Here is a 22,764-nt window from a genome sequence, read left to right on the forward strand (position 1 = left end):
CTCATGTCATCTTATAAGACTCTTTCTTCAGTACAACACAAAAAATGTTGCTGTTTTTTGTTTTTGTAAATTTTCAATGAAACTCAATGGAGTCCAATGTTTTCTCTTCAAAATATCTTATGTTCCACAGTCGAAAGAGTCGTACAAGTTTGAAAGGTTCGGGGGAGAAACGATCTTTTCCATTACATATACTGTGTTCAATTTCACACTAGCATTCTCACTTGGAGCAAATGATGTCTTAAAGTACCACCGTCCATCAATAAAAGGGTGAAAGAAATACTGACTGTACTTGGCCATCATCAGGCGGTGTTTCAGACTGGACGTCAGCGATGATGATCTCTCAGTTCACAGCGACAGAACACACAGATCACTTTGGTCTGGTCAACTGAACCATTTGGCAACTTTTTAAAAGTAAACTTTCCAATCAGAATCTTATTGGCATCCATTTCTCCGTCTCGCGCTCGTCCTCCACTCAAAACGCAACATTAACCAACTATTTGGCCAGCTCACAAGCCTAAACAAGTGTGTGTGATGTGCCTGTTGTTTGTTTCCTGTCTAGCTAGATCCACTTGTGCTTTGGTCGACGAAACCAACTACAAAAAAACGACAAAGTTTGCTAGGCCAAAAAGACCGCTAATCTCGCGATGAAAAAATTAACACCATTAAAATGGGTTTGCGTTAATGCCATTATTAACACATTTAACTGACAGCTCTAATATATATATATATATGTTAGTGCTGTCAAACGATTAAAATATTTAATCGCGATTAATCGCATTAATGCCATAGTTAACTCGCGATTAATCGCACATTTTTATCTATTCTAAATGTCTTTTGATTTCTTTTTGTTACATTATTTTTTTTTTTACATTATTGCTCTTATCAATATGGAAAAGTGGATTGGCTTGTTTAGTGGCTTGTTTTTTTTATTATTATTGAAAATAACATTGGAATAGTGTTCAATTTCACACTAACACATATAAATAATCTCTCACACAATGTAACACTGTCTATCAATACAAGGGTGAAAGAAATACTGACGAGGTCCTGATATTGGCGAGGGGGCGGAGAATTCGCATCATCTGTGTGTGTGTGTGTGTGTGTGTGTGTTTGGCCATCATCAGGCGGTGTTTCAGACTGGACGTCAGCGATGATGATCTCTCAGTTCACAGTGACAGAACACACAGATCACTTGGTCTTGTCAATTTGGCAACTTTTTAAAAGTAAACTTTCCATTCAGAATCTTAGGGCATCCATTTCTGCGTCTCGCGCTCGTCATCCACTCAAAACGCAACGTTACTATTTGGCCGGCTCGCAAGCCGAAACGAGTGTGTGCGGCACAAAATGTCCTCGCGCTGCGTTCTGTAAACATTCATTTCCATGGCTTGCGCCGCACGAGAACGTTTTGTTGCTTCTTTGTTGCTTCAAACACACGTTTGGGCTTGTGAGCCGGCTTTGAGTGGATGACGAGCGCGAGATGCCAAAATGGACCAGAATGCATGCCGCGTCCTGTTGCAAATGCATGTGAAAAAACTACAAAGTTTGCTAGGACAAAATAAACGTTAATCGCGCGATAAAAAAATTAACGGCGTTAAAATGGGTTTGCGTTAATGCCATTATTAACACGTTTAACTGACAGCCCTAATATATATATATATATATATATATATATGTAATAATGTCACATTTAGCTGTGCCTGTAATATATAAAGTGACTCATCACTGCTGTTTTATTGCGTTTTATCACATCAGATGGATGTGACTATATTTCCCAGCAGGCCTGAACACGCACAGGGTCATGTGACGCGGCGAGTGGGATCATCACGTCCGATTCCCTGAACGGAGCGGCTGGAAATTGAGGTCACCCACTTGTGCTTCAGTCTTTCTCTTGTATCTTACACAGAAGAAAGAGACAAAGACAAAGAGATGAAGCCAGAGAGAGACGATAAGCTGTTCTGTTTCTCGCGGCTCTCGCGGCCCCGGGTCCGTTATCAGAACAGGATGTTGATCAGGGGCCCGTGACCGCTGGGAAAATCAATTCTCATTTCAGCGGGAAACATTCGTCTTTGGGCTCCACTGGCTTTCAGACGCTGACGGCGATCTGCGAGAGTCTGAGCAACGACACAATCACAGTTCAGAGCGAGAGGTTCTTATTATTCTTATTAAGTTAATGCACATCTGCGTCCGCAATCAGAAGAACAATCGATACAGCCGAGTGTCAAACACTCAATATCTGGCGAACGTGTGTGTGCTGATACTCATGAATAAATCATCATCATATCACAGCATTCCTCTGCCGTCTGCAGATCACACACTTCCTCTGAGGAGACATGAGGAAATAATCAGCGGGACACACACACACACACACATATATGTAGACTTGTGTTCAGTGGGCGGTGCTTCCTAATGAATGAGTGACAGTGTGTGTGTGTGTGTGTGTGTGTGTGTTCCCGCGGGAAAGCTCTCTTTACGCTCCACTGCCCAACGGGAAAAGGAAACAAGCTGCTGTCGGTGCTACAACAGATGAGAACAAACGGAGTCAAAGGTCAGCCATCTGTATGAACTGATGTCAATTACACACTCATTTAAATATGTAAACGAGCTCAATACAGCGGCTCTTCCTGCGGTCTGGATGAAGCAGAACTACTGCGACTGTTGGAGGAAGGAATAAGTTGAGCTGGAGTGTGGGTGGAGACTGACTCTAATAAGCTTCAAATCAACACACACACACACACACACACACACACAGTGGAGAATAGAGCAGAGGTTTCTGGGTGATCTGAACAACTTACAAACACGTGAACAAACTGAATCATCAAGATAACAAATGATTCACAAAGATATCCCAAAAACACAGAGCTGTTCTTTCAGTATCAGCGGTCCTAGTACTGAGCCTTGTGGGACACCATCTATCTATCTATCTATCTGTCTGTCTGTCTGTCTGTCTGTCCGTCCGTCCGTCCGTCCGTCCGTCCGTCCGTCCGTCCGTCCGTCCGTCCGTCCGTCCGTCCGTCCGTCCGTCCGTCCGTCCGTCCGTCCGTCCGTCCGTCCGTCCGTCCGTCCGTCCGTCCGTCCGTCCGTCCGTCCGTCCGTCCGTCCCTCTCCCTCCCTCTCTCTCTCTCTCTCTCTCTCTCTCTCTCTCTCTCTGTCTCTCTGTTGGGGTTTCGTCTGAGAGGACAGTCTGTGCTGGTCCAGATGCTGGATGACCGGTGTGAAGATCTCCTGACCCTCACACTGATGTCTCTGTCGAGGCCGATCAACGAGAGGTGTGTGTGTGTGTGTGTGTGTGTGTACTGCAGCTCCGCCTGTCAACGGCCTCGTGCGGCCCGGGGGAATTAATTAGAGCAGAGAACTGCAGCACAGCAATGACACACACACACACACACACACACACACACACACACACACAAGCTTATTCTGACCATCAATCACTGACTGACAGGACGTTAAACGGAGGCAGAATCCAACAGCAGAAGATGTGTTTCTAGATGCTGTAACTGCTAACACATGATTGCCCCACCCACACTCCTAGCAGCCAATCAGACGAGCTGTGACAGACATGTGATGATCACTGGTGAAGGTGTTCAGTCGAGTAATCACGGTTTGAGTGGAAACCTGTGTAATGTCTGTGAAGTCGGATTATGAGATGCTCTCCGTCATGGCGGACGAGACGCTGCGCTCTGATTGGATCAAATGTCCTCAAAACGGGTTTGATGCTGAAACTGAAGATCATTGCTGATGACGGCACGCCTCTGAACACACTCCCACTCGGATGAGTTTGTGTAACGCATTGAGCGCCTCAGCCTCATTCACACTTCTCTCGTTTTGATCTCAGAGAACATAAAAGGAGACGAGTAGAAGAAAGAGCGAGTGAGCGAGTGCTGCTCTACAGCACAGATGCTGCCGCTGCATTCTGGGAACTTTTAATTGGTGCTCGGATTCTACAGCCGGACTGATACACACCTGGAGCGGATGCTGAGAGAACACACACACTCAGAACCGCCACAATTTGGGTTCCCAATCACACCTAAATTGCTTTGATTTTGTGTCTGAAGTCTGGAAAGGCCATACCGTATATTAATCAGGCGGAACTGAAGTTAACTAGAGTTAGTCCACAGTTCTGAGATCAGCTGGTTAGATAATCTATTGTTTCTGAAACGGTTCTGTACCACCGCTCTTACAGTCAGAGGATCCTCATGAGTATTCGTACACACTCACACATCTTAAGGATTAGTGAAGTAATCTGAATAATACACAGTTCCTGCAGTGTAATCTGCACGTTTCACACACTAAACAAACAAACTGTATTGACAAATAGGAGCGTTGATATAGTGAATGAGTCATAATGATCCTTCATCATCCTCAGATTATCCATCAGGAACACTGATGACGAAACACACCAGCACTGTCTGATGAAGAGGAGAACATCACAGATCAGATTCCTCTGCTGTTATCACACACACATCTCCATAGCGCTGACTCAAACACCAGCAGGTGTGTGTGTGTGTGTGTGCTGGGCAGATGTGCTGCTGTATTTGCAGATATAATGATGGTTGATTAAATAATCTAAACTCAACATCTCTGGCAACCACCTTCATCCTTCTAAAACATCCGCAATATTATAGTAACCGCATAGCAAAGTGCAATAAACCACTCAGAGCACTTTAGGAACTGCATAGCAACACCTCGGCAACCAACCGTATCACCATATTAACCACATATGAATGTGAACGAAACCACTCGGCATTAAATGTAGCTTTGCAACCGCATAGAAACACCTATGAAATAGCCACACCACCCTAGTAACGGCATAGTGCAATAAAACACTCAACATACTACCTGCAAAACTGCATAGCAACCCCCTGGCAACCACCTAGAATACATGAAATACCCAGAAAAGCATATTAACCACATATTAACACCATAGAACACACAGAACACCCTAGTAACGGCATAACAACGTGGAATAAACCACTCAGAAACTGCATAGCAACACCTCGGCAACCACCTACAAACAGTAACTGTGTATTGTGACACGAGCCGCACAAATGCACCGAACTGAAGTGAACAGAAACACAAGGCGGAAAGGCCGTGACTGACGTGTGTGTGTTTGTTTTTGTGGTTTACGAGGACATTTGACCTGAATACGCACCGGCACTATGGGGACATTTGGGTTTACGAGGACAGAGGCCATGTCCTCATAATTCCGACAGTGTAAACGCCATCTACGATGTCCCAGATGCTCCCTCTCAAAGTTTGGCGCCATGTCTTTATATACCACAAAACCCTGAAATTTTACCATACACAGTGTATCCCTGATTTCGCGAGTGTCGCCCCTGTAGCCAGGTCCCGGTATTACACCCGCGTCATCAAAAATTTGCATGTTTTACACAAGTGTATGCTTCGAGGCCTGTGATTGGACAGATCGGTACCGGTAGGCGGGAAATTGCGAAAACACAATGGCGCCGGTGGGCGGAGCTTCATTCAGCGTCAGCATAGTCTTTATAACAAGCAACTTAATGCAAAATAATTATTATTTAAGTATTTTTGCCTGTAATTTATTAATTGTGGATTAATTGTATGATAAATAAATAAATAAAACCCTGTTTATATTATGATAAGTTAGACGTAACTTAATCAGGTCACGGTCGTCACGGTCACTTCCTGTTTGAACGAGAGACAAACTCTGGACCTGAAAGGACCGAAAGGACATATCTGGACCCGATGAAAGCAACTGTTATGTGTTAGGTAAGTTATAATGTTGTTTAATTGCTTCTCTAATAGCACCTGGGTCTGTTTGGCTTGTTTGTGATGTCCTGTAGGCTCTTTGCTGCTCGTTTTACAGTTAGAAAGCAGCTAGCGCGTGATGCTAACGGAGCTAGCGGACTTTTAAGTTAGTGATTCTGTTTACAGACTGACATGAGGGAATCAGCGATGCTTGTGTCATTTTAAACTCGTTTTAGATTGAACTTTAATTGTAACTGCTACCTTTAATGATCACATAAAATAGTCTAGCCTTCATAATAACGCGTTGTCATGACTACAGTCTGTGTTTTTTACCCAGTACAGTATATTACTACAGTTATGCTTACATTAAGAAACATGTGCTCTTATCACTCCTGACTATAATTCAATATACTCTGAATATTAATATAACTGTCAGTCTGATTAAGTCTTATTAATACTGTCACTATTGCCTGTAATTTATCAATTGTGAATGCAATTTATTAAATGAATAGTTATGTTCAATTAACATATTCCTTAAATATCATATAATAAAGTATGAAAATAACTTGAATGCCGTTTACCATAATTTATCGATTTATTTAAAACAAACTTGTTGAATAATATGTCAATAGGTCAGGATTACTCCAGGGCAGATTCAGCCATCATTATAAAGCTGAATTCAGTGTTTCCATGCTTAAGTGACACTGTTTAATAAAGCTGTGTCAGGTACATGATATGTTATTTACAGTTACTTGTTTTATTATTAAAGGTTAAAAATGACCCAATGTAATAGACAGGCACGATATTGCAAAAAACTGATATTGCAATATTTGTTGTTGTTTTTTTCTACAATACATAATGCAACATATAAAAAGCAATTTCTACAAATGACTTAAATAGCTCTATTTGGCAATAATGAATCATTCTAGAATGATTGGCGTGATTTTGTTGGGGTTTGTATCTGTATAGAAAAAAATAAGCATAGATAAAAAAAATGTAACAAGGATGTGAAATAATCAGTGGCTCATATTTTCCAGGTAAGTCTAGCAACATTTAGGTACTGAAATTGAGTAAATAACTGTAAAATAACACTGCATCATCTTTAGGTTATGCATGTATAGCCTGACTTCACATATGCCTAATACTGCAGTGTCACTAGACTCACTACCACAGATAGGTATGAATGATAAAGCAATATATTGTGCAGCCCTACAGATTAATGTCCAGGGCTTTAGTGCATCACATTACATGCGTGTTCATTACAGTATGTCAGGTTGTGTGTAGCTTTACACCTGGTTTATGAGGACACAGTTTTATGAGGACATCATAAGAACATGTTCCTGATGTTTGACTTGACTGGAGAATCTGTGTGTGTTGTGTAAGTTTGACAGAATCCTGGTCTATGAGGACACAGTTTTACCAGGACACAAATATGGAATATTAGGATCGATACTGATATACTGACCCATAATTCACAGCTCATTTTGGCGAATACCAATATCAAAAACTATTTGTGCTTGTTAGATTAAATGTAATCATTGAAGAAGTTAAAAAATAGTAACCTCTGTTGAAATTGGCTTTCAATAAGTAATAATAAAATTTGTACTTGTTTGTCTTTATATATATATATATATATTATTTGCTCTTCTTTCTTTTTTTCAGATGATAACTGATAAGACCATGTTAATGTAATAATTGAGTTATTCCTTAAAGAATAGAACAGATTTCAGTTCCTCAGAAACAGATTGTTATCAGTCACTGAATTATGATTGTGTGTATAAGAAGTGAGTCATGATCACGTACTGTATTTCTAGCACAGGCGCAATGTCTCGTATTATATCACTCTCATACATAAACATACTTAAACTCAGGGTGCCATCCAAATGTTTCTAGTTACCAGTGTCCTGGTAAAACTACTGTCCTCATAGACCAGACTTCTGTCAAACTTACACAACACACTGAGATTCTCCAGACAAGTCAAACATCAGGAACATCTCATCTCATCTTATGATGTCCTCATAAAAAAATGGTGTAAGACACGTGACATTCTTTAATGAAAACACTTGTAATGTGATGCATAAAATCCATTAAAATTACCTTGGCTAACATTTAAATATTGAAATGTTTTGTAATCTTGTATATTATCTCAAATCAATATTTCATGTGGAAATAAGTATTGATAGGTAGCTGTGTATCGGGACCCTGATTATTAATAACTGGCTGACTACATTGTCCTTATATATTATTTATGATTTTTTTAAACTCTTAGGTGAAGTGTTCTGTATGTAACGCTTTATTTCATATTTTCAGATGAGCCATAAGACCCAGTTGTCCTCAGGCAGTGATGATTATGTGCTCTGACTCTGGGACTGCACGAGGTAAGTGAGAGTTGTGCTGGAAGAGAATGAGCAAACGAAGCAGACACATTGTGAGATCTAGTGTTCACATATTTACACCAGTGTTTCATGTCTACTTTTATGTTTTGTAGACTCCCAGTGAGGTTGATTGCTCCACTCTCGAAATCAACAGTCGAAATCAAGTCGGAGATGAACAGAAGGTATTGTTTTTTGTTTTTTTTATTTTTGGAAATCAAATTAGGGATACACAGATATGAACATTTGGGCCGAGTTCAATAACTGATCATTCTTTATATTTGAAAGCCGAGATCTGATATATTGGCAAATTGTATATACTTTGAAAGGCCTAATTACAAAAACGAAACGATCATCATTAAAAGCCAATCTCCCAAACACTTCAACATGAAACAAACAAATACAGTACAGTAGCCTAGTTTGAACCAGTGTGGAATTAATTAACTTTAAAATTTATTTTACATTCATATTTGCATTCACTTTTTTGAAAAAAATGTTAGTGTCTTGTTAGTATTAGTTAACATTAACTAACAATGAACAATAGTTCTACAGGATTTATTAATCTTTCTTAAAGAGCCATTAAACCCCAAACCAAATTTTCTGAGATTTTAACAGAGGTATGTGTGTTGAACACCATTGAAGACAATGTTAGCATCTGTTAGATTTAATAGTAGGGTTAAAATGGTTAAATTTAAGGGGCATTTTTCTGCTTTTTTCGTCTTCCAGTTTTAAAATCTTCATCGTGGCAGTGCGGTGTTAGTGCGTTGATGACGGAGAAACATCTCCGAGTGTTGTTCTTTGCTCGGGTTTTAACAAAAAGGAAACGTTCAAATCGCTTAAAACCATAGACTGTAAAAGAAATGGCTGAACGACTGCGCAGGCTCAAACTGAGCTTGACGACGGAGATGAGACTTGAGTAACCTAGTAGCGGTGCAAAGAGAAATCTGAATCATTCCCTTCCGAATCTTGCAGAGCCGGAGAGCGCGAGTAAGAGCTGTCCATGAGCTCGCAGCAGGAGCAACTCTACAGCTCTCTATGGGCTTCTCCCTTGACTTTATGCCTCCACGTCCCCCCGAATGCTGAGCTTCTCCTCCACTCTATATGGTAATTGCTCTAGTGTGCGACAGAGTCTCGTGACGCAATCGTTAGCCTATTTTTACAAAAACATCTTCTAAATCGGCCGTAACGTAAGATACAAAGTAATGGGGCCTTTTATACATTGTCATGTTTCTTTAGTAGGGTTTGGTATCGTTTGGGTTTTATCCGATACCAGTACCTACTAGGTATTTTTTAAACGGTTCCGGTGCCTAAATGGTTCTTGAAACGGTACTCAAGAAAAGGAAACCGCACACACTTTGTCAAAAAAATAATATCCCTTTATTTACAGGGCCAAACTGGACACAATATTAACTTACAATATAAACAAGTAACATAGGTTAATAATAAATAAACCAAATATAAAATAAAAAATCATATTTACATAATATCAAATAAAACAATATTATATCAAACAATATAATTATACTGGAGATTAATAGAGATTACTACCAGGGTAATATAATATCGACATGGCTACAGGTTCCCATGTTTTGTCTGCTTTAACTAGTCATGTAAGTTATCTGGTCATTTACTAGTTAAGCTCTTATCCAGTTTTATATTTCGTTCCCACTGCATATGAACATATGAAAGAGAACGTCTCTGTGTAAACCATGTTCTCTGAATAGGGAACGAGATGCTCCGTTCGCTGCCAAACTCCTCGCGCTGCTGACAAGCTTCCTTTTTCAACAGAGAAATCTGAGGAGCAGAGCATGCGCGCACTAATATAATATGACGACGTGAGCGTCAAGGCGGTGCGAATGGTGATTCTATATGGGCTTAAGTTCAGACAATCGTTCTGACGCGTAATTTTACACGTGAAATGCAGCCAAACCTTGCAGCGTTTTGTCTTCGGCATCTTCAATAATATCCTCGCTATCGGCAGACGTTCCGGGAGTCTCCCGCATATTGATAACGGCTCCTGGATAATCGCAAATTAGTTCAAATCTCCCGGAATCTAGAGCGAGCGAGCAAAAGCGCGTGCGAGACAGATCAGACAGTGCTTCAATAAACCGTATAGTACGCGCACGTTGGAGAGGGAGAGGGAGACAGCGAGAGACTGCGTGTGTGCGCCTCATGCCATAGACTTTGGTTACTACCCAACCCTTTTCTTTAGAAATAAATAATGGACAAATGGAGTCTTTGGACATCTTCGATGTAAAGTTATTCGCTGTCACCAAAATGATTGGGAGTCAATGGAAGCCAACGTTTCTGATAAGTTCCGCGATTTTGACGGATTAGAAATAGGCTTGAATGAGGTCTATGCCAGACTTACTTGCAGAGTAAATCTAAATTTGCCGGAAGTTGTCTGGGTTTGCCAAGTCCACTCCGCACACACAATAAGGGAATGATTTTACTCAAACCATATTGTTGATAAATGATACAAGAACAAAAAAAAGTACTAGTTATGAATAATAACGCATCAGTGTTTTTTAAACATGTAGAACTTTTTAATATTAAACATTTGAATATTACAGTAAACATCTTTAATATTTCTGTTTCAAATAGCGTTGTGTTTGAGCTGTGCTAAAGCTTAAGAGCTGAAGGAACACCCATAAACTGAAGCTTTATTAGATGGTTTTAGCTCAACGGAACACAGCCTATATATGATTGATTAGATATACAAAATCATGCAGACATTAACTTGAGAAAAGTTATATAGTGAAACTCCTGTTGTGGATGAAACAGCAGCTAAACCCAAAGAATTCACAAAGTTTTTAATGCAGTAGTTTGCTCATTATAATGTTATGTATATGACAGTCCCAATCATAGTTATTATTGTTCTGCTTTGCTGTTTGAGCGCATGTGCTAAAGGAGATGATCACCGCTAGGCCTACAGTGAAGCGCTTTACTGCAGCGATCATTTACTCAGCCAAATGATTTCTATATGAGATAAAGTATATATATATATATATATATATATACATATACATATAACAAAATTAAAGAGATCACAGATTTGTGATTCAAACTGTTCACAACCATCATGGGGAACAGCGCACATCTGAAGCTGAAGGACATAATCCATTATTCATCAGTGTTAATCAACCTAATTTTCCTATCGAATTGACAACGATAACATTAAAAATTTATTTTCCAATACTGATATGGAGCCCTACATATCATACATCTCTGAGTGGTTATGACCATATATCTATAGGGTTTTAACTATATACATGATCACAACTTGCGTATGTCACCCTGTTTTAAAACTGAAGTCCCTATTCATCTCATTAATTTGATCACTATTAATACTAAGTGGTTTGAAATGTACCATCATGCCTGAATTTGTTTTGGCATGATCAGCCTTCTTTTGCTCAAGTATATCATTGATAATGTGAAATTGTTTTAATCTTATGTTTTATGACCGTGATCAGTCAGTGTTGATGGAGTCAAGTATCTGTGCTGCTTCATTTGGAGAATCTCTGAGTCCTTTGTCTTTAGTAGAATGTTAATTTTTTCTTTCTTTACCTTGCTTTCAGATGAGCCCTGAGAAGGACCATATCAGATCATCATTGGAGGGTCAAGAGTCAAGACTGTGTTGACATGGTAATAAAAAGAGCATTGCATCATTTTAGAAATTGCTAGTCTAGTAAGATCTTTATCACATCATATTTTTTTTTTTACACCTGAGGCCTGTACCATGATGCTGATCATCAACTTTCTCTGTCAACTCAGGCTTTGATCCTGAGTTTAGGTGTGACATCAGTAGCCAACAGCCAATCACATGCTGAGAAAGAGAAACTCATTCAAAACTGAAATTCATTTCTCGCAAGAGAAGCAGCACAATTCACTTATTAAATAGAAATATTAAAATATTAAGAATTTAAACAAATTTACACAACAAGAAGAAAATATCTGTCTATGAAAGAGGACAACTAAAAGAAAAAGGCTTGTCACTGTATATCAGTGCAAGTAAAAGTTGTGAAGTTTTATAGCTTCATATTTTTATAGCTATAGCATTTTATAGCTTTATCTATTGATTCTAAAGTATATTTATGTTACCTTTTATATATTTATTTATTCATTTAAAATCTGCATTGTAGTTGATGAACTAAAATTGTACATGTGTGATAGATTAAGGGAATAATAATTTCTAAATCATACAAATTTATTATTCTAAATAAACATTACTAAAAATTACTAAAAGACTTTCATGGTGCCTTAAACCCAGGGTTGGCGCAAAGTAAACTGAAACATAGCTGGCTAGCCACCTAAACCAGCTTCATGGTAAAGGCCCCGGGTCATTTCATTGTCAAAACAATTCCATTTACACCTGGCCACATAAATGTGTTCACAAAACGGATATAAATCCGAATCTTCAAATCCCACGCTATATCAGATTTAAAGGTGTTCACGTCATTGAAAGCAACCACTATGAGCCACATTTTATGTATCGTCAGCTAATTTTAAGATCAATAGAGAGAGAGTAACATCTGCACTGGTAAAATCATCAAGATGACTCTGTTGATCATCTGTGACTTTAGTTTTCAATTGGTATTTTGCGCATCAGAATGCTGAAGAGATACTCAGCTACTCATCTGTAGTGATGCGTGTTGCAGAAGCACTGTCATATCTCACTATAACATGTCATTATAGCCTCTTAACTGTTTATTATTTGGCATTTTTTCGGAGTCAAATTTATACAGTGTTACCATTTATTACCTTTACTCTAGTGACCCACCACAGTTTGATCCAAATGAACCAAAAATATTTGTCTTTGTTTATTTTATATTATATCATATTTCTTTTAAATATTATTTATTTTTGGCAAAGCATCTCTCAAACAAACTAAAATCAAAAGTACAACATGGTTTATAGCGCCCTTATCAAATGGCAAAAGTCGATAATTAAGCAAGTGCTGAAGAGCACACTTTACTCGCTCGATCAGCTCATGATCTGACTTTTTCCACGCCCCGTTTCTCAGGGAATGAATGCAGTGAACTCCATCTCTGAGTTTAACATGCATTTGGCACGCAACCAGCACCAGTTACATTATTTTCACATTCGCATTATATCCACATTTTTTGTGGTAATAAGATTTTGTAATAAGATGCGTTTATAAACCTGTTTTCACTGAAACTGCAGGTTTCTGCCAGTATAACAGCTTAAGTGACGAAATTAAGAAAGTATTATAACCTCCTATTGTAAAATAATATACGCATTATAAAATATAAATTTTTCATTGACAGTTTTAGAATATTACGGTCTTAGCGATAATTCGAATAATAGGCATCTTAGTGAAGTATTATAGTTTTTATTAATATTATTATTATTAAACGGCGTAATTTTTCATGTTTCATAAATGACATCTGAATACAGGTTAAACTGAAGATGTTCTTGTTTTAAATGTCTCTTTTTCTCTTAGATGAGATCAGTGTGACGGATTCTGCTGCCAGTGATCCTGATGGAAGCGGTTCTGGAGGAGATGTTGCTGCTGGAGCTGCAGCGTCTCTAGTTATGTTGGTATGTGTCAACTAATGCTGGGTACACACCAAAATAATTTTTACATCTTATAAGATTTTCAAAATGTGATAGACCACAAACATGAGGCCAAAAATCCTAGATTTAACCATTTTGCTCCTATAGTTTTGCTCCACACACGAACAGGTTTTTAACCAGAGTCTCGACTGTGAGCACAAAATCTCGCAAGAGTTCAGAATACAGTATACAGAATACAGAATAGTTTTTGGAAAGGTTTTACATAACACGTTGTATAAACATTCGTGCTGTTGCCACAAATCTAGCTGATCCTCCATCTCTGCTGTCCACAACAATTTCACTTTGTGCTGCGCCATGACTGCGTTTGTTATGGGTGTCAAAATGAATCGTTTCTACGATGCATTGTGATGCGGACGAGGACGATTTGGTATCGGTTCAGTAATAGACCATAACCGGTTATAATGCACTGACGCTTTTTTCTGACGTCATTTATCACGTATGTGCTTTGTTGCGGTAGCATACACTGGCAGAGGGAGGCGAGTCCCCCCGAGTGCGAGTCAATAAAAATGCTCCAACTACTTTAAAAGCCTACATCTGGCCACATTTGGCTTTTATGAACAACCCGGTAAGACCTGGAGAAGACACGCGCTGTGTGCGCTCATGTCACGCACACAGATTATGCAGGATGTAATACCACTAACTTGATAAACCGTGTTAGCCGTGTGCACCCGAGCTGTTATTGCGTGCAGATTCACTGCTTTAGAGTAAGATGAGCTCCAATGTCACCCGAATCCACAGCCAAACACACATCATCCACACGCCCTAATAATGCTCTCTGACTTAAGTATCCGCACCCAATGGTCAAATTAAAATTATACTGTGTTGCGTATATAACTGGCTTAATTGTTTTAAGCCAGTTGTATACACTGAAAACAATTATAAACGCAACACTTTTGTTTTTGCCCCCATTTTTCATGAGCTGAACTCAAAGATCTGAGACTTTTTCTATGTACACAAAAGGCCATTTCTCTCAAATATTGTTCATAAATATGTGTTAGTGAGCACTTCTTCTTTGCCGAGATAATCCATCCACCTCACAGGTGTGTTTTAGGCTGGCCACAATAAAAGGCCGCTCTATAATGTGCAGTTTTATCACACAGCACAATGCCTCAGATGTCGAAGTTTTGAGGGAGCGTGCGATTGGCATGCCGACTGCAGGAATGTCCACCAGAGCTGTTGCCCATGAATTGAATGTTAATTTCTCTACCATTAGCCGTTTCCAAAGGTGTTTCAGAGAATTTTCCAGCACATCCAGCCGGCCTCACAACCGCACACCACGTGTAACCACATCAGCCCAGGACCTCCACATCCAGCCTCTTCTCCTACAAGACTGAGACCAGCCAACCGGACTGCTGCTGCAACAACCAGTTTGCATAGCTGTCAGAAAGTGTCTCAGGGAAGCTCATCCGCATGCTCGTCCTCCTCATCGGGGTCTCGGCTGGACTACAGTTCATCCTTGTAACCGACTTGAGTGGGCTAATTCTCACATTCGATGCCGTCTGGCACTTTAGAGAGCTGTTCTCTCCACGGATGAATCCCGGTTTTCACTGTACAGGACAGATGGCAGACACCGTGTATGCCGTCGTGTGGATGAGCGGTTTGCTGATGTCAACGTTGTGGATCGAGTGGCCCATGGTGGCGGGAGGGTTATGGAATGGGCAGGCGTATGTTATGGACAATGAACACAGGTGCATTTTATTGATGGCATTTTGAATGCACAGAGAGACCGTGACGAGATCCTGAGGCCCATTGTTGTGTCATGTTGCAGCATATATAGTTGCATATATAGTATGCAACAATATCATGTTGCATACTCACCGGATATGTGACCCATTGAGCATGTTTGGGATGCTCTGGATCGGCGTTTAAGACGGTGTGTTCCAGGTTCTGCCAATATCCAGCAAGTGGACCAACACTGGACCAACATTACACACTCCACAATCAACAACCTGATCAACTCTATGCGAAAGAGATGTGTTGCACTGCGTGAGGCAAATGGTGCTCACACCAGAGACTGACTGAGGGTTTTTTGACCCCCCAATACAGTAGAACTGCACATTTTAATGTGGCCAGCCTGAGGCACACCTGTGCAATAATCACATAGTCTAATCAGCATCTTGATACGCCACACCTGTGAGGTGGATGGATTATCTCGGCAAAGGAGAAGTGCTCACTAACACTGATTTAAACGATATGTGAACAATATTTGAGAGAAATGGCCTTTTGTGTACATAGAAAAAGTCTTAAATCTTTGAGTTCAGCTCATGAAAAATGGGGGCAAAAACAAATGTGTTGCGTTTATAATTGTTCAGTGTGTGTGTGTGTGTATATATATATAATGCTATAGTGTTTCAGTAGGTAATATCAGATTACATTTCTTAACATTTCTTTTGTCATTAATTGTAATAATCAGTCAATAATCAGTTATTAATAATCAGATATTTGCACTATAGTGTGCACCTTTTCTAGAAGAACATTAATGGAGTCAGTGTTGCACCGACATTGTAATTCTGGCCGATACCAATACGTTGATGATGTTCATGTTGGTCTAAAACTTTAAAAGCATCTGTTTAACACAACATTTCATCTGAATATCATTTGAAATGTATTTTTTAGATATCAGATGTAAAACCAGTTTTAAGCTCTAGATACAGGTTTGAGTTACATCTGAGTTTCTGATCAGTATATAACTGATTTCTTCCAGGTGTTCAGAAGATGCCCATCGAGAAAACCACTGACGTGCCTCAAGGTACCCGAGGTTTAAATCAGAATATGACCATCTAGTAAGCTTTATCTATGAGAGCTCATGTACTTACAAAGCATGTTGTATTCTGTACAGAGAATGAGAGTGAGGAAGAAATTGAAAACCTTGTGGAAAGGACAAAAAGTGTGCTGATCAAATGCTGAAGTTACAGCTGCAATTAAACATGTTAAGGCACATATAACCAAAGGAAAACTGGCCACACTGACTGAATGGCAGAAGTGTAAGACCACTGAAGACCCTTTCCGTGGAGTTTCAATCTCTACCTCACTCTCATTCTCAGCGCAGAAGAATACATGCTTTAGTAAGCTCTAAACACACGGGAGCTCATTTACTTACAATGATAGTTATATTAACACTAGACGCTAGACTAGAGCTGATGTACAACCCAAGCAAACTTTGTTAAATAATTTTCCTGTAAATCTGCTTTGAAACTTGACTTGACAATTCTGTTTATATTTTCTGGAAATAACAGAGGTAAACCGTCCGTTGTAATTTGGTTTGTTTTGCAAATGTATATATCGCGATATGCATATCGCGACGGCTTGCAATAGCTGGGGTCATGAACAAAAGAAAATCACTCACTGCTGTTTGCTAAATAACTGTATATATGTAATTAATACAGTGAAAACTAAGCAGTGTTTTATTTTCACATTTGATTATTCAGTTTCTGTTGTTAAATAATCCTAATGTAGGATAATCTGAACCCTGTGCTTTAGCATAAGAAGTGTTATTTTAATATCAGTGTACAGTAAAACACTGATGTTCACTTTCAGAAGCTGATGTTTTCTTGTCACAAAAAGAATGTGAAACATGTATGTAAGGTTAAATAATAGATAATTTAAGTTTGTTTTACACACTTTAAACATTACTGTATCGAATATCGCATTATTTAATGAGTTAACGCATATCGCTTTTTTCTTCAATACTGTGCAGCACTAAGCAGCATCTATTGTATGTTGAGTGAGTTAATTTTATACATTTCAAAGCCTGTTAAATGACATCTTTAAAATGTGTCTGCTTCAAAGGGCTGTTTTGTCAATCATTGACCATGTTTTTAAGTTTGTGGATGTGACTTTACACTTAAAATGGCATGACATGATGGAATTACATGGTAAAACTGAAAAAAAACTCAATGTTTATGATGATATTATTGAAGTCATAATTAAAGCACTTGTAAAACACTTCTGTCCCTGTAATGTTGCAAGTTTTTTTGTGTATTGTATTGGAGATCCAGTACTCTTAAATCACCCTAGTCTTGGTAATACACCATCTCGTCAGGTGTGTGTGTGTGTGTGGGCATGTACCAGTAAAACACACTCGTCCGTATAATGTTGGATTGTGCAGTTGTGTATTGTGTTTAAGATCCAGTACTCTTAAATCACCCTAGTCTTGGTAATACACTATGTTATCAGGTGTGTGTGTGTGTGTGGCCATGTACCAGTAAACACACTCGTCCTTATAATGTTGGATTGTGCAGTTGTGTATTGTGTTTAAGATCCAGTACTCTTAAAGCACCTTAGTCTTGGTAATACAACATCTCGTCAGGTTTGTGTGTGTGTGTGGGCATGTACCAGTAAAACACATAGGTCCCTGTAATCCACCCAAATGACATATTTTGTGTATTGTAAAATGAGTGTCCTCATAATCAGGTCGGGCCCCATAAATCACAATTATGTCATAGGCGGGAACATTTTAGGAGGGGGCGGGAATGTCCTTGTATACCACCATTTTTATATTTTCTGTTCTGTTGTGTGTATAGAACATTTAAAGTCAGATTTGTGATCTGCAGATCAAAACAAAATTTTTGATAGTTGTATCATCACTGTAGGGCATTGGGAAAGGTGTGTCCCTATATACCACCACCACACCGGTGCGACCTTCTATACCACAAAAACAAGTATGTGTGTGTGTGTGTGTGTGTGTGTGTGATGACTGCAGGGAACACACTTCAGTGCCAAACACAGCAGATGAGCCGGCCAGACACAACACAAACACACATAATGGAGAATTCATGAATACTGCTAATACTACTAATAATCGTCATATACATAAATATTAATAATCATTGCAGCATGAGCTCTAATCTGATTGGCTGATCAGAGTCATGTTTACGTCAGATTGATGATAATAATAATGCAAATATGAGCGTGAGAACCAGCGCGTGTGTTTGTTTAGGAGATTTCCTTCAGATGAGTCTGATGTGGATAATGAGTTCAAAAGTTTACCCCCCCCCCCCCCACACACACACCTGATGTCTACACAGAAATAATGTGTTTTTAATGATTGTATGTGTGTGTGTGTGTGTGTGTGTGTGTGTGTGTGTGTGTGTGTGTGTGTGTGTGTGTGTGTGTGTGTAGACATCAGGCGTCTGAACGAGATAACCAGGTGTAGTCTGGAGACTCAATCTGAAACACACACCATCACGACTCTCTCCACCGGCGCCTGTTCATGAATCAGTGTGTGAGCAGAGGAACAGAAGAAGCGCCGCACACACACACACACATGAGTTCCCACACACAGATGACCCCGCATGACAGCAGAGATCCTCGACTGCTATCAGTGTGTGTAACGGAGAAACACACTGTGTGTCTGATATCTACACACACTCTTTCAAACAGCAGGAGTGTTCAATACCCCAGCCAATCAGGATCAATCAACCATCAATACTAACCCAGCAACACACACTCCGGCATTAACCATCAACACTGGACCAGCAACACACACACTCCATACTGGAACAGCGAGACACACTCCTTCATTAAGATGAACACTAGATCCAGATACATCCACTCACTGGAGGCCTGACACACGGTAAACACACACTCTCTCTCTCTTTCTCACATACTCTAACACACACACACACACACACACACACACACACTGGCACACAGCAGAGGATGATGAAATATCTCCCATGATGCTCACTGAGAGGCCGGCTCCATATGGACTTGCATCAGCAAACGCTGCAGAAACAGAAACAGTGCCCAAGGACACACACACACACACACACACACACACACACACATACAGGAGAATCAGCAGCCGCCGCTCACTGCTGTCTCGCGAGGGCACACCTGAGAGTCGCTGAGAGCCGTTCGTCACAGTTACGCACTAGCATTGTGGTTCTGTCTTCACGAGCTGGACCCGCTCAGGTCAACCCTGATGTGAAGGACATCTGAGAGACCTCCAGTTCTACTGAAGGGACTGCAGTCAGACATGAACCAGTGTTAGCATTAGCACCCGCTGAACTGGAAACCAGCATCACCGCGAGACGGGTCAGCGCCGGGTCGGTGTTTCCAGAGCATTCATGAACAACACACACTTCAAACGTTCGGAGAAACTTCCAGCAGAAACATTTTTTCTCTCTTCTTGTGTTTGTTCTCCCCAAGGCTCGTTCACCCAGAGCTGTCAGACGAGGGTTCCACGGGATCTACATTAATTATGCAAACGAAGATGCAAGAGAACTGCAATCTAATCTCACACGCAGTGAGGCTGTGTGAACAGGTCATCGAACACGACTGGGAAAACCGCCGTCATCGAGACTCCATCAAACGGAGAACAACTGAGGGATCATGTACATCCAGTGTGTGATCTAAACCCCCTTCAGGTGTGTGTGTGTGTGTGTGTGTGTGTGTGTGTGTGTGTGATCTCAGAATAAACCCCCTTGATTTGGATCACCCTGTCGGTGATCACACACACACGGCCCAAATATTTTATTATTTCTTTAAACGCAAAGCTCCTGCAGGGAGAGCAGTTTCAAACTAGACGGACACTTGAAGGGTCAGTTCACCCAAAAATGAAGATGATGTCATTAATGACTCTCCCAAGCCCGTCAGACCTCGTTCATCTCCAGAACACAGTTTAAGATATTTTAGATTTAGTCCGAGAGCTTTCATTGGAGATGTGTGTACGGTATACTGCCCTTGACCAGAAAGGAAATAAAGACATCATCAAAGTAGTCCATGTGACATCAGTGGGTTCGTTAGAGTGTGTTGAAGCATCGGAAATACATTTTGCTCCAAAACTAACAAAAACTCTGACTTTATTCAGCATTGTGTTGTGTTTCGGGTCTGTTGTGGAGCCGTGTTCACGAGTCCGCAGCTGGCGTGTGTCTGTGCATCTGTGTATTCGGATACAAATAAAAATGTCTGGACAAGGAGAGTATACAATACACACACAGAAAACTCTCGAACTAAATCTAAAATATCTTAAACTGTGTTCTGGAGATGAACGGAGGTATGACGGGCTTGGGAGAGTCATTAATGACATCATCTTCATTTTTGGGTGAACTGACCCTTTAAGAGATATTATCAGATTAAACCTTTTTAAAACCGTACCTGTTTGTATCTTATAATCCAACAGTGTACAAAACAATAGTCACAAAATGGCCACCACTGCATTTGTATGAAACAAGAGAGAGCGAGAATCCACAATACTGGATAGCATAATTAAATAACTGTGTTATCTGGGATAATACACCGCTGGATGGAGCGATTGACCAATCAGAATCAAGTATTCCACAGAGCCGTGTAATCAGAGCTGAAAACCAATCATCAGCAACACAGGCAAGGTTCAGGACGACCGCTCTGTGCCAGGACCACGTTAACACTCGACTGACACCCAACTGAATCAGTGAGGTGAGAAAGAGCAAGATAAACGAGAGAGGGAGAGCAAATATAGAGACTCAACGAGTCAGACATCTCAGAGTGAAGCTCAATCAGACAAACGCTGATTACAGGAGTCTCTACTCATACATGAACTGACACACTTTCTACTGATTCCACAGCTCAACGTGCAGCACAAAGAACGAGTACTCCTTACATAAATCTGCAGTCACAGCCTTGCCCCAGAATCAGCTGTCTCTGAGCTCACAGAAATACAGGCTTTCAGTCCAGCACACCTTCATTCACTGGCAAACAAGCCTGAGGCCTCCACCATCATTTACTGAGACAAAACTAAGCTGAGATTCCTGTTCTTCAAACTCATTCCTACTCATTCCTGTAGTTCAAACTCATTCCTACTCATTCCTGTAGTTCAAACTCATTCCTATTCATTCCTGTAGTTCCTACTTACCCCTACTTATTACAGTAGTTCCTACTCATTCCTGTAGTTCAAACTCATTCCTACTCATTCCTGTAGTTCAAACTCATTCCTACTCATCCCTGTAGTTCAAACTCATTCCTACTCATTCCTGTAGTTCCTACTTACCCCTACTTATTACAGTAGTTCCTACTCATTCCTGTAGCTCAAACTCATTCCTACTCATTCCTGTAGTTCAAACTCATTTCTACTCATTCCTGTAGTTCAAACTCATTCCTACTCATTCCTGTAGTTCAAACTCATTTCTACTCATTCCTGTAGTTCAAACTCATTTCTACTCATTCCTGTAGTTCAAACTCATTCCTAGTCATTCCTGTAGTTCAAACTCATTCCTAGTCATTCCTGTAGTTCAAACTCATTTCTACTCATTCCTGTAGTTCAAACTCATTCCTAGTCATTCCTGTAGTTCAAACTCATTCCTACTCATTCCTGTAGTTCAAACTCATTTCTACTCATTCCTGTAGTTCAAACTCATTTCTACTCATTCCTGTAGTTCAAACTCATTCCTACTCATTCCTGTAGTTCAAACTCATTTCTACTCATTCCTGTAGTTCAAACTCATTCCTACTTATTCCTGTAGTTCCTACTTACCCCTACTTATTACAGTAGTTCCTACTCATTCCTGAAGTTCAAACTCATTCCTACTCATTCCTGTAGTTCAAACTCATTTCTACTCATTCCTGTAGTTCAAACTCATTCCTACTTATTCCTGTAGTTCCTACTTACCCCTACTTATTACAGTAGTTCCTACTCATTCCTGAATTTCAAACTCATCCCTACTCATTCCTGTAGTTCAAACTCATTTCTACTCATTCCTGTAGTTCAAACTCATTCCTACTCATTCCTGTAGTTCAAACTCATTTCTACTCATTCCTGTAGTTCAAACTCATCTACTCATTCCTGTAGTTCAAACTCATTCCTACTCATTCCTGTAGTTCCTACTTACCCCTACTTATTACAGTAGTTCCTACTCATTCCTGAATTTCAAACTCATCCCTACTCATTCCTGTAGTTCAAACTCATTTCTACTCATTTCTGTAGTTCAAACTCATTCCTAGTCATTCCTGTAGTTCAAACTCATTCCTACTCATTCCTGTAGTTCAAACTCATTCCTAGTCATTCCTGTAGTTCAAACTCATTCCTAGTCATTCCTGTAGTTCAAACTCATTCCTACTCATTCCTGTAGTTCAAACTCATCCCTAC

General features: G+C 40.0%; 1 protein-coding gene and 1 long non-coding RNA gene across 13 annotated transcripts in view; one reads left to right on the forward strand and one right to left on the reverse strand.

Annotated features, from left to right (window-relative positions):
• The window catches only part of nrxn2b (neurexin 2b), a 334,333-nt gene that overhangs the window by 63,827 nt on the left and 247,742 nt on the right, over nucleotides 1–22,764 (reverse strand). The gene's annotated exons all lie outside the window — the stretch shown is intronic.
• Nucleotides 5,118–17,644, forward strand: LOC120475455 (uncharacterized). 2 transcript variants are annotated; one of them, XR_016168775.1, is made up of 7 exons: nucleotides 5,118–5,748; nucleotides 8,038–8,105; nucleotides 8,216–8,284; nucleotides 9,072–9,203; nucleotides 11,678–11,744; nucleotides 13,564–13,661; nucleotides 16,402–17,644. It is a non-coding gene; the product is annotated as an uncharacterized LOC120475455 (long non-coding RNA). The 2 variants fall into 2 exon arrangements; XR_016168774.1 differs by lacking the exon at nucleotides 9,072–9,203 and having other exon boundaries at nucleotides 5,128–5,748.

The sequence above is a fragment of the Pimephales promelas genome, chromosome 1 (genome assembly GCF_988280905.1).
Source record: "Pimephales promelas chromosome 1, fPimPro1.hap1.1, whole genome shotgun sequence".
Classification (NCBI taxonomy): Eukaryota; Metazoa; Chordata; class Actinopteri; order Cypriniformes; family Leuciscidae; genus Pimephales; species Pimephales promelas.